Source organism: Marmota monax, unplaced genomic scaffold (assembly GCF_021218885.2).
Source record: "Marmota monax isolate L192 unplaced genomic scaffold, Marmota_monax_Labrador192_F-V1.1 WCK01_AAM20220418_F8-fsc00086, whole genome shotgun sequence".
NCBI lineage: Eukaryota > Metazoa > Chordata > Mammalia > Rodentia > Sciuridae > Marmota > Marmota monax.
In genome coordinates this window covers 4130249-4141014 of record NW_026693086.1, presented here as the reverse complement: position 1 = coordinate 4141014, position 10766 = coordinate 4130249, and positions in this window count along the sequence as shown.

The following is a 10766-nucleotide window of genomic DNA, read 5'->3' as shown; positions in this document are numbered from 1 at the left end:
ACCACCATCACCACCACCACCATCACCATCATCACCACCACATCACCACCTCCATCACCTCCATCACTACCACCATCACCATCATCACCGCCATCACCACTACCACCATCACCATCACCTCCATCACCACCACCATCACCATCACCATCTTTCAATACCTGTATCATTGCCAGGATCATCATGGCCACACCACACCACCTCAACCTTTGTCACCCTTCTGTGCTTTAGGGATGCTGCTCCCTCCATCTCTGTGTCCCTGTAAGTTCTGTCCTCATCTTCCCTGGATTTTCTCCAGTTAGACCCTCACAATTCCTCACTCGGTCTACCGCAAACTTGTCTCTGTTTCAGTCCAAAATAGTGCTAGAGCATCTGAGTGACAAGAGCTTCTGTCCACGTCACGTCTGTGATGAAGCCTCATTGCCCCACTGTCATCAGGGACACTCCAGCTTCAGTGTGATAGAGAGAGTTTTGGTGGAAAGCATCCCGTGGACCGCCATGTTGACGTTTTTAATTTCAATGTCACTTATTTACAAAAAATAGATATTAACTCATTTCGTGCACACTCCAAATCTACAATGCCATCGATTATAAGACGCATTATTATTTTAGGTGCATTAAGAGGGCAACAGTGCTGTCGGGTGTAATTGTAAGAGGCTGTGTACGTTAACATGCATGCCAATTTCAGGGTCAAAATGTGAAAAAATTGTTTAGTATCAAGGAGAAGAGTTCATAAGCAACTATAAGACTAAAACAAATTAGAAATGAAGCAACAAAAAGTAATTAAATTCAAATTAGCATTCTCTTTTTAAGGTGATAGACGATGTTGGTTTGCTAAAACTTAACTGCCACTTACTCCAAGTTCATTGCTGCTCTAGCGCAGGGTGGCGCTCCATTGCCTTTGTTTCTGGGGGTGGTGGGGAGCCTCAGTTTCCCCTCTTCCTTTCTGAGAACTGTAACTGGCCGTGTTAGCCATGAATCAATGGCTTTGGTGTGGCACAAACCCATCGTCATGTCTTACATGTACCTACCATTACCACCATCACGGCACTATCCCCACTACCGCCATCTTGTTTTCCCCCTGTCCTGGGACAATTGACACATTTCCCCTAGACCCCAAAGTGATGGCCCACATGAACATCACATGGATTCCAATGCTGGTGGTCAGAGAAACGATCCAGGATGCGCCATTTATTTAGCGAGCACGCCCACATTTACTGAGTTCTTGCTAACTCATGAGTTCCTAAGTGTAGCTCAGCAAATTCTCAGGGTCCTTCAATGCCAATGGGACTATGGTCTTCAACCCAGGAACCATCTCCAGCCCGACCTGTTTCTGGTCCTGTCCTGTCTCAAGGCAGCTTCAACCCAGCTCCATGACGTCCCTAAACTCTGCCCACTCTCTTAGCGTCCCACGGCCTTGCACGGGCTGCCCCCTTTGTCTAGAATTCCTCTCCCCCAGGTCCACACGGGGAAGTGTTGCTCCCTCTCGGTCCCCGACCCACAGCTAGAGGAAGACCCATCTGATGTCCGGGGACCTTGGATCCTCCACATCAGAGCATTGATTCTGCGTCATTTAACAGCTACTCATGTACATGCCGGAGAGGTCATATTTCAGTTGTGCCATGTTTGCTACAGAGATGGGGCAGATTAGGAACCGAGTTCATCTAACAAAGCGGTTTAACGTTTCCTTCCACCTTAAGTCACGCATCTTCACACCCCAGGTGCCTCCTCCCTTCTTCCTCTGTCTCCCTCGCCATTGCGACCCTGCCCTTTCCCTCTCTCTCCCCTGTTCTGTCCAAGTCCTCCTGGTTCCTCTGTGTCCCCCATCTCTGTGCCTTCTCTTTACCGCTGCGAAGCCTGGAGTCACGATTTGAGCCCATTCATCTCTGCTCTGGGATGGGAGCCTCTTTGAGAGCCCTGGAGCGTGCCCAGACTCTGCTGCCTGGGAAATGAAGGGCAGGCTCCGCAGTGTCTCCCGAGAGAGAGTCGGCGTGACAGTGTGACGGGGAGGCTCACCATCCCTGCTGAGCGGGGAGCTCTGCTCCTGGAGAAGAGCCAGGCTCCTCCTTATGCTGAGCCTCTTCAGAGGATCCACCTGGAGCTGTGACGGAGGGAAATGTGCCTCACCTTTTTACACATCCAGTTCTCTCCTACTAAAATAGGGCAATATCACAGCAGCCCCGTGGAACTCGGCGGAGGATTGAATGAGTTGTTACCTGTGCCAGGGCTGAGCACCATGCCTGGCCGTAACAAGTGTGCAGTGAACATAAATTCCTATCTCTTTTTGACTCCTGTTTTTGAGAACAAAAGGCCTTTGTGAAAATAGCAGGTGTGGGAAGTATGGGGAAGCAGGAAGTCTGAGCTGTAAGTCCTCGTTCCACCATAATGTTACCTTGGGCATGCGTTAGTCTGTGTTTTGATGCTACAACAAAATACCCGAGGCCGAGTGCTTTATAAAGAAAAAAGTTTTATGTAGTTCATAGTTTGGGGGGATGAAAGTCCACGATTGGGTGGCATCATCTGTCTGGACTCTGGTTATATCACAACATGGCAGATAAGTGGGAGGGAAAAGGTCATGGGCAGAGGAGGCCAGACATGTAGGGTGGGCTCACTTTACAACAAGCCACTCTTGTGAGAACTGACAGGGGTCCTGAGAGCACCACATTAATCTCTTCCAACGGCAGCAGCCGCAGTGACGCAATCACCTCCCACTGAGCCCTCACTCAAAACCATCACACTGGGGACAAAGCCTCCTGCAAAGGAACACATGGGGGACAAACCATAGCAAGACATATTAACTTTCTGAACCTTTATTTTTTTAAAAAAATTATAATGTGGGAATGAATGACCTTGCTATCTGTCTCACAGGATTTCTGAAAGAACTGAATCCCATGCAAGCTTTCTTTGAGCAGAAGATGATCATGCTACCCGGAAAGAAACAACCGCAACAGCATTTACTACATATCAGAAATGGTTCCCAGGAGCCCGTGACCCTGGTCTTCATCTAGGAGCCCACAAACTTGAAGCATCAATAAAGCTGAAGCCCTTCCGTTTTTCTGATCCATTGCTTTGGTACCTCTTGCCTTACTAGGCCATTGATTACCTGTCTCCCAATGCTCCCCCCTTGCACCCTGGGGTGATCTGTGGAGCTTGAATTGTCTATGAGGCTTTCTGAGTCAGAAGGGAGTCTGTCTGTCTACCCAGAGCCCAGATACAGCCGAGAGCAGGAGTCTGTGGCGGCCACGGCTGCAGTGGCTTCTTGTTGCCAAAGGGGTTGCTGTTGAAGCTCAGTTCGGCGCAGTCTTGTGAACGCCTGATTCTGTGCTGGCCCAGGTTCTGGCTCTCTGTTGAGAGAGGCTGTGCCGACTCCTTCGGGGCTGAGCTTGGCCAGAGGGATGCACCTTTGGCCTCCGATCTCAGTTTCTGCAATTTTCTCTGTCAGTCTACAAGCAGTCACTCCCTGGAACCCAGGAGCATGGGTCTGGGGTCAGTTCCAAGGTCAGGCTACATGACAGGCTGATACCTACTGCTTCCTGCCTTCCTGGTGGCCCGACTGTTAGACAATGTGACAAGTTATTCCACAAACCTGAAAGCCCTTGTGGCTTCTGTCAGCCATCATGAAGTAAATCCTGGGCCACTTGTTTTGACCTGTCCTGAGGCTACCCCCAGTGATTACAAAATGCCATCTGTCCCCAGTTATGCTCTGCTGTGGTCGACAGATCCTTTAAATAAAGCCGAGGGAGGAACCCACAAGTTTGATATTCCACAGGGGAATGGATGATCCTATTCTACTCTCAACAACGGGGCACAGAGGGCCTTGCTATACCCACAAGTCTAAGAATGGGGTCAGGAGATGATGTGGGGAGGGCAGGTCCTGGAAACAGGCAGAAGTCATTCATACCTGTGGCGGATATTGGTCTAATTTTTCATTCAGCTCTCAACAGATCCTAGATCATTTTGGGGGGATCACCTCACCCACCTCTCAGTCTTACTCTTTGGGTAGGGATTGTCCTGTTCTAAAGGGGAGGGACTCTGATCCAGGTCTAGCCAATCAGTGGATTGAAACACCCTGGCTACAGTGATTGGTTCAAGGATCAGCACATGACCTGAGCAGGGCCAATGAGAGGCTGGCCTGAGATGTTTGCTGGAACTTTGGCAGAAGAATCACTTCCTTTCTGTTGGGGATGCTAATCTGGTAGGGTGTAAGCAGCTAGGATTCTATATTAGGAACTGGGTAGAGAAAGTGTTACTGGAAACAAAGTCAACTCTGTGGATATCAGAGCCAAGGGACAGAGATTCTACATGATATTGAGCACCTGGATACAACTGTGCCTGAAGCTAGTGCTACTGATGACCATCATGAGCCGGAACTGACCCATTTTACACTTAAGTCAGTTTGAGTTGGGTTGAGTGTGGGTCTCTTGTCGTAATATGAGGATGAGAAGTTCTCACTGGAGAAAGACGTCAAACAAAAAGACAGATGTTCGGGGCTGGGGCTGTAGCTCAGTGGTAGAGCATGTGTGAGGCCCTGGGTTTGATCCTCAGCACCACATAAAAATAAAAAAAGAAACTGTGTCCATCTACAACTAAAAATAAAATAAAATAAAATAAAAGACAGATGCTCTCTGATAGTTGGGAACTTTGTGCCACCTCTTCACAGGATACAGCCACCGACCCCTCCCCTCCGGATGTGCCCAGGCAGGGTGCCAATAAAGACAGGCTGTGAATGTTACCAAACAGCATTGTCTGGGGAAAGCAGCCTTTTCCCGATTTATGATTTTGCTTTCCCTCCCGTCCTCTGCATTCTCCTTTATATTTAAGGCTGTGTTCAACGTTGTAATTACTTTTTTAATCGGTGGCGTCTGTGTCTGGGGCACGCGGTCCCCCACCGTGGCGGGCTTGGCACCGTCAACAAGCCCTGGCACTTTAGCTGGGAGGCTACTGCTGAAATATTGCCCCGAATAAATAAGAGGCAAATTAGATATCGGAAAATAACTTTCAATTACATTGGAATTCTCGGGGAATGACATCGGCGTTAGGGACAAATGAGTTGTCTGTGGATGATGCCTCTGGAGTGAGCGCCAAGGGTCAATGGTGGAGTCGGGCAGCGGCTAGGAGGAGGGACAGGGCTGGGTCTGTCCAGGGGGAGCGAGAAACAGGGGCACTTTTAAGGCAGAACCACGGGAGTGAGTCAGGGTGGGGACAGGTGTAGCTCTGCCTGCTGGTTGACTGGGGACACCTGCAAAGAAACATCAGTTAACTCGGCTCATTTTCCTGGGGACAGAGGATGTGTTGCCATGACCACGTCCCTCCATGTACCAGGTGCCCGGAAAACACAGAGGCCACGTCATCGCCAGCTTTGGTGAGGGGGACCTGGGCACAGATGTTGGTGTTGTCCCCACAACTGCTGACCAGCCGGTGGACAGGGGATGTCGGGGGCCTCCGGCTGTGTCACTTTGCTGTGAGTAGGGAGGTATCTTTGTCCCTTTCTGTGGCTAAAATGGGGCCTTTCTGTGGGCCAGTCACGTACCTCTCTGACCCTCAGTATCTTCATCTGTGACATGGAGATCATAACCACATTGACTTGTCTCTAAGAGTCGCCGTGGAGATCACATGCGATCATGAGCATTATTTTCCTAGCACAGTGTAACGCATGAGATGATAATTAATATGATTCGATCTCATTATCGGCACAACAGTCTTGTGCAACAGGATGTTTAAATTGAAGTTTCAATTAAGTGCCAAGATAAGAGATGTGAAATTTCAGAGGAGGATGCCAATTCACTCACCAGATGCGGATTTTTAAATGAAGTACTTGGAAACATGTACCACCTCTCTCGCTGCCCTTCCACCGACTGCAGAAATACAAAACGTTAAGAATTTAGAGGAGGACAAAAGATTTGTGAGGAAGGCATCTTTAAAAAATGACTGTCCTGAGATCCTTATCCTCTCTCTGTCTTCGAGAACCAAGAGTGTCTGCTTTCTTGAGCTCAAATCTAAAGATGAGGGTGGAGCTCAACCTTAGGTCTAGAATATGGAGTGTATTAGTTAGGATAGGACAGTCTTTGCTTCAGTAACAGATAAACCCAGAAACTTCGGTGGCATAATCCAACAATGAAGGATTTCCTGCTCAAGTTGACGTCTGGTACAGTTCAGGGTGTCCTCTTCTATCTCAGAATCATGCTTCATGGAACACATTACCTTCATGGGTGATGGGATCAAGGATGGCGGTATCTGGCTCTTTACTGCCTTGGTCCGGAAGGCACACATGGCCATTCCATTTACTTCATTGGCCAGGACTTGATACATGGCCTCATTCTAACTGCAAGGGAAATTGGGAAACAGAGGGCCACATAGATATTTGGTGAGCGTGATCAATTCCTAGCAACTCTTCTGCTAGGTGAACTTTGAGTTGAGTGGCTTTCTGGGTCCACTGGGAGACATAGACCAGTGCCTGACTCATCTCCTCCCGGATGAAGCAGCCCTGGGTGAGTCTGCACTCCTAGAGTTCCTCAGGGCACATGAGGCGTGCACGTTTCCCAGGGGCCAGCCAGGGGAGGGAGAGCCGGGGTGGGATCACTGCGGGTCCATCCCAGAGGGCTTCCTGAGCATGGAGGGGGACAGACAGCGTGCAGAGAGGCACCCTGGGCCAGAGATGCATGCAGTAGGGTCCCGGGAAACCGTTTCAGATGGAGAGACCCCATCAGGGAACTCCAAAGAGCTAGCGAGTCCCCCATGAGAGAGTCCGTGTCCAGCGCCTGCCAGCCCCGGAGCAGGTGATTCTATGTGACAAGTTTACCGAGGGGCTGGGGGGATGGCTCAGTGGTAGTCCGGCCGGCCCAGCGTAGGGGGGACCCTGGGTTCCATCCCCAGTAACACCAAAAGGTTTCTGGAGTATCACTGCGTTCCGGTCCCTGGTCCTATCATCAGACCAGACAGACGCCTTCTCTTCTGGGCTGGCGTTTCCAACGTGGGTGTCCTCGGGGGATCCGGAGCCATAGAGCCTTGGGGGTCTCGGGGGAGTTCTCAACCAGGGCAGGAGAAGAGGGCCTCCATGAAGGAAGGTCAGAGGCCCCAGTGAAGCTCCAGCCCCATCCCGAGCCACTGGAGCTGCAGGTACCGATTTCACTGGTTAGGAGGCCTCAGAGGGGAGAACCCAGGCCCCTCCAGGTCACAAAGCCAGAAAGTGGCAGAGCCAGGATTTCAGGTCCAGGCCTGCCCGGTTCCCACCCCAGCACAAGCTAACGGCTGGCAGAGGCAAAGTTCCAGGTGGTCTACGGTGGCTGCTGCCTTGGGAGTGCAGAGACCCCAGACCCCGGTCTTCCCTGCAGGGCAGTTCCCAGGGTGGCCGGGGACTGACCCAGGTCTCTTCCCTTCTCCCTTGCAGGTCTCAAGAATAATGGTGGAATGAGATAAGGAGGGACTGGCCCGGAGAGTCGGGGCTCTGTTCCTGCCCTTTCTAGAATAGGGTGTCCGTCAATGCTTTGGTCCAGAGGGGTCTGTGATAGCCAGGACATAAGATCCAGGGTGGGCTGCCTTCTAGGGCCCCTCCGCTGTGGTGTAAGCCTGCTTGGACAAGATTCCACCCACATTCCTGGAAGCTTTCCCTGGGCACCTGCAAGTAATAAACCTGCTTCGTATAATTTGCAGTGACAGGAACTGGCACAGCCATGGTACAGTGGGTGACAGCTTCAGAGTCCTCCCCTGGGACGATACCGCTGCACAGTGACCCTGTTTGGCACCACCCCATCACAGAGTCTTAGCACTCGAGGACAGGGACCAGGTGCGTCTGCTGGACACAGACAGGCATCTGAGTGACATGCCCTGTGAGATCCTTCCCCTGCCTTAGAGCTGGCAGAGGGTCCCGAGCACCGCAGAGGGGCTCCCGAGAGGGCAGCATCACGGCTGCTCCCCATCTCCTTGCTGGGTCGACCCAGAGTCCTGAACCCCCGTCTTCCATTCACACTTCATCTTTGTGAGTGGCGCCTTGTCATCTGCCTGCATAAGCTAAGTTCTGCTGCTGTAACAAATGTCCCCGAATCTCAGTCCTCCATGAGGAAAAGACTTTGAATGTTCCCTGTGTTTTGTGGCCACTGTGGGTTGGCTGTAACTCTGCTTGTGTCCTCCCCACTTGGGGACCCAGGCTGAAGGGACGGCCTCTATCTGAACAATCCTGGGAGAGAGAAGACAGGAGACAGTGAACCATGTGCCCATCTTTACGCCTCTCTGCCCAGCTGGCTGTCAGGGGACAGCACTGTGTCCTCCACCCCCAGGGAAGGGCAGCCAGGGGGCTCCAGTGATAATACTGCCTGCCACACTGCGTTGTGGGAAGGGACTTCCTCTTTCACTTCAATAAGTTCTTATAAATGTTGAGCCTGGGTCCATTTGCCGGGAACAGAAGGGGAACATGACAGTAAATGAATACTGTCACACAACAAACGTCACCGATGACCCAACAGCAGCCCGTGTCTCACAGGATGTCCTGGAAGGGCATCGTGATCAAAATCAAAGGCTCTTCCGGGATAGCCACCCCGTGTCAGAATCCCAGCTTCCTCTCGTGGCTGCCTGCGTGGCGTTGGGCACGTCAACGAACATTCCTGAGCCGTTTCCTCAGCTATAAAATACCAATAACAGGGCCAGGTGAGGGGGCACACGCCTGTGATCCCGGTGACTCAGGAGACTGAGGAAGGAGGATCGCGAGTATGAGGCCAGCCTCAGCAATTTAGCGAGATCCTGTCTTAAAATAGAAAGGGCTGGGGATGTAGCTCAGTGGCAGAGGACTCTGGGTTCAATCCTCAGTACCCCTCCCCCAAGTACTAGTAATGAGACCCAGCCCCCAGGTTCTTGCAACACCTTTGTGCTATTTAAAAGAAAGATGTATACGCAGCCCCAGAAGAAAGTAGGGTGATACTATCTTCTTTTCCCTGTGGCACTGGGGACAGAACCAGAGTCCTGTGCATGCGGGGTGTGCTCTACCTCTGAGCCACATCCGCGGTCCCCAGGGCAATGCTAGTGAGACCTCACATCTGTTGAGCTTTCCCACCCACCTGTTCACCATCTAAGTGTTCCATCATTTGACCTTCAGAAGAACTCAGAGAAGTGGGCCTCATTTTTGGTCCTTATTTATAGAGGAGGAAGCTGAGGAGAGGAAGAGAGAGAAACTGGATGAATAGATTGATTGCTTATTAGTCACTGGTCTAAAGCCACTCAAGGTCACAGCCAGGGAGGGACAGAGCTGGGTGAAGCAGGCGGTCTCCACGCTTCTAAACGTTCTGTCCTTCACCTGCCCCTCTGTGAACGGGAGCTGCGATGGACATCGACGAGGAATAAATGGATATCCGCATGCCCAAGAAGGAAGCCGGACCCCGGACATAACACCAGATACAAAAGTGAGCTCCAGACAGGCGCGGTGGTGCACGCCGGTCATCCCAGGGGCTCGGGAGGCTGAGGCAGGAGGATGGCGAGTTCAAAGCCCGCCTCAGCCAAAGTGAGGCGCTAAGCAACTCAGTGAGACCCTGTCTCTAAATAAAATACAAATTAGGGCTGGGGATGGGGCTCAGTGGTAGAGTGCCCCTGAGTTCAATCCCTGGTACCCCCTTCCCCCCAAAAAAAACTCACAGTGGTTTAAAGACTTAATACTAAGATCTGAAAACAGGGCTGGGGAGGTGGCTCAGTGGTAGAGTGCTCACCTGGCATGCATGAGGCCCTGGGTTCGATCCTCAGCACCACACAAAAGAGACAAAGTTAAAAAAAAAAATCTGAAAACATAAAAGTCCTAGAAGAAATCAGCAGAAAGCTCCTTGACGTTGGTCTTGGCAGTGACTTTCACATACGATACCAAAAGCCCAAGCGACCAAAGCAAAAATAAAGAAGTGAGAGGACATGCAGCAAAAAACAAAACAAAACAAAAAACCCTTTTGCATGGTGAAGAAAACAATCCGTGGAATGAAATGGGAGAAAATATCTGCAATCCATATCTCCAGCAAGGAGCCAGCACCCCAATACGTGATGAACTCACGCAGCCCAACAGCAGAAAGCAAGACAAAGCTCAAAACCTCAATCAAAACCCAATAACCCATTCAAAATATCTAAGAATCTGAATAAACTTTTTTTTTTTAACCCCAAAGAAGAGACACCCTGGCTGAGAGGTGTGTGAAAGGTGCCGGCCTCGCTGACCCCAGAGGAGCGCAAATCAAGGCTGCAGGGACTCGGAGCCTCACACCTGCTGGGACAGCCACTGGCCAAGAGATGGAGTTGGCGGGGGCTGGGCAAGGGCCTGGGGACAGTGGAGTTAGAGGAAAGCAGGACGGGGCCACTCAAAGGGTCACCATGCAAGGGTCGCGCACACTGACACACCACACACCACAGCACTCACACGCATGTAAGGACATGCACACACACACACACACACACACACACACTGAAAGCTTTTGTCTTTTTGCTGTGATAGGCATTGAACCCAGGACCTTCCACATGCGGGTCAAGGGCTTTACCACTGAGCTGCATCCCCAGACCTTTTTAAGTCAGTCTCCCCAAGTTGTCCAGGCTGGTCTGCAACTCCTGGGCCCAAGGGACCCTCCTGTTGGGGCCTCCCTAGAACCTGGGGTACAGGCCTCTGGAGCTGGGCCCAGCTTACAGGTGAGCTGGTGTGACGAACACCACCAGCCACGGAAAGAAGGAGATCCTGCCACTTGTGACAAGCCTGGAGCCCATTACGCCAAGTGGAACAGGCCAGGCCCAGAAAGACGGGCTCCGTGTGATCTGGTGTT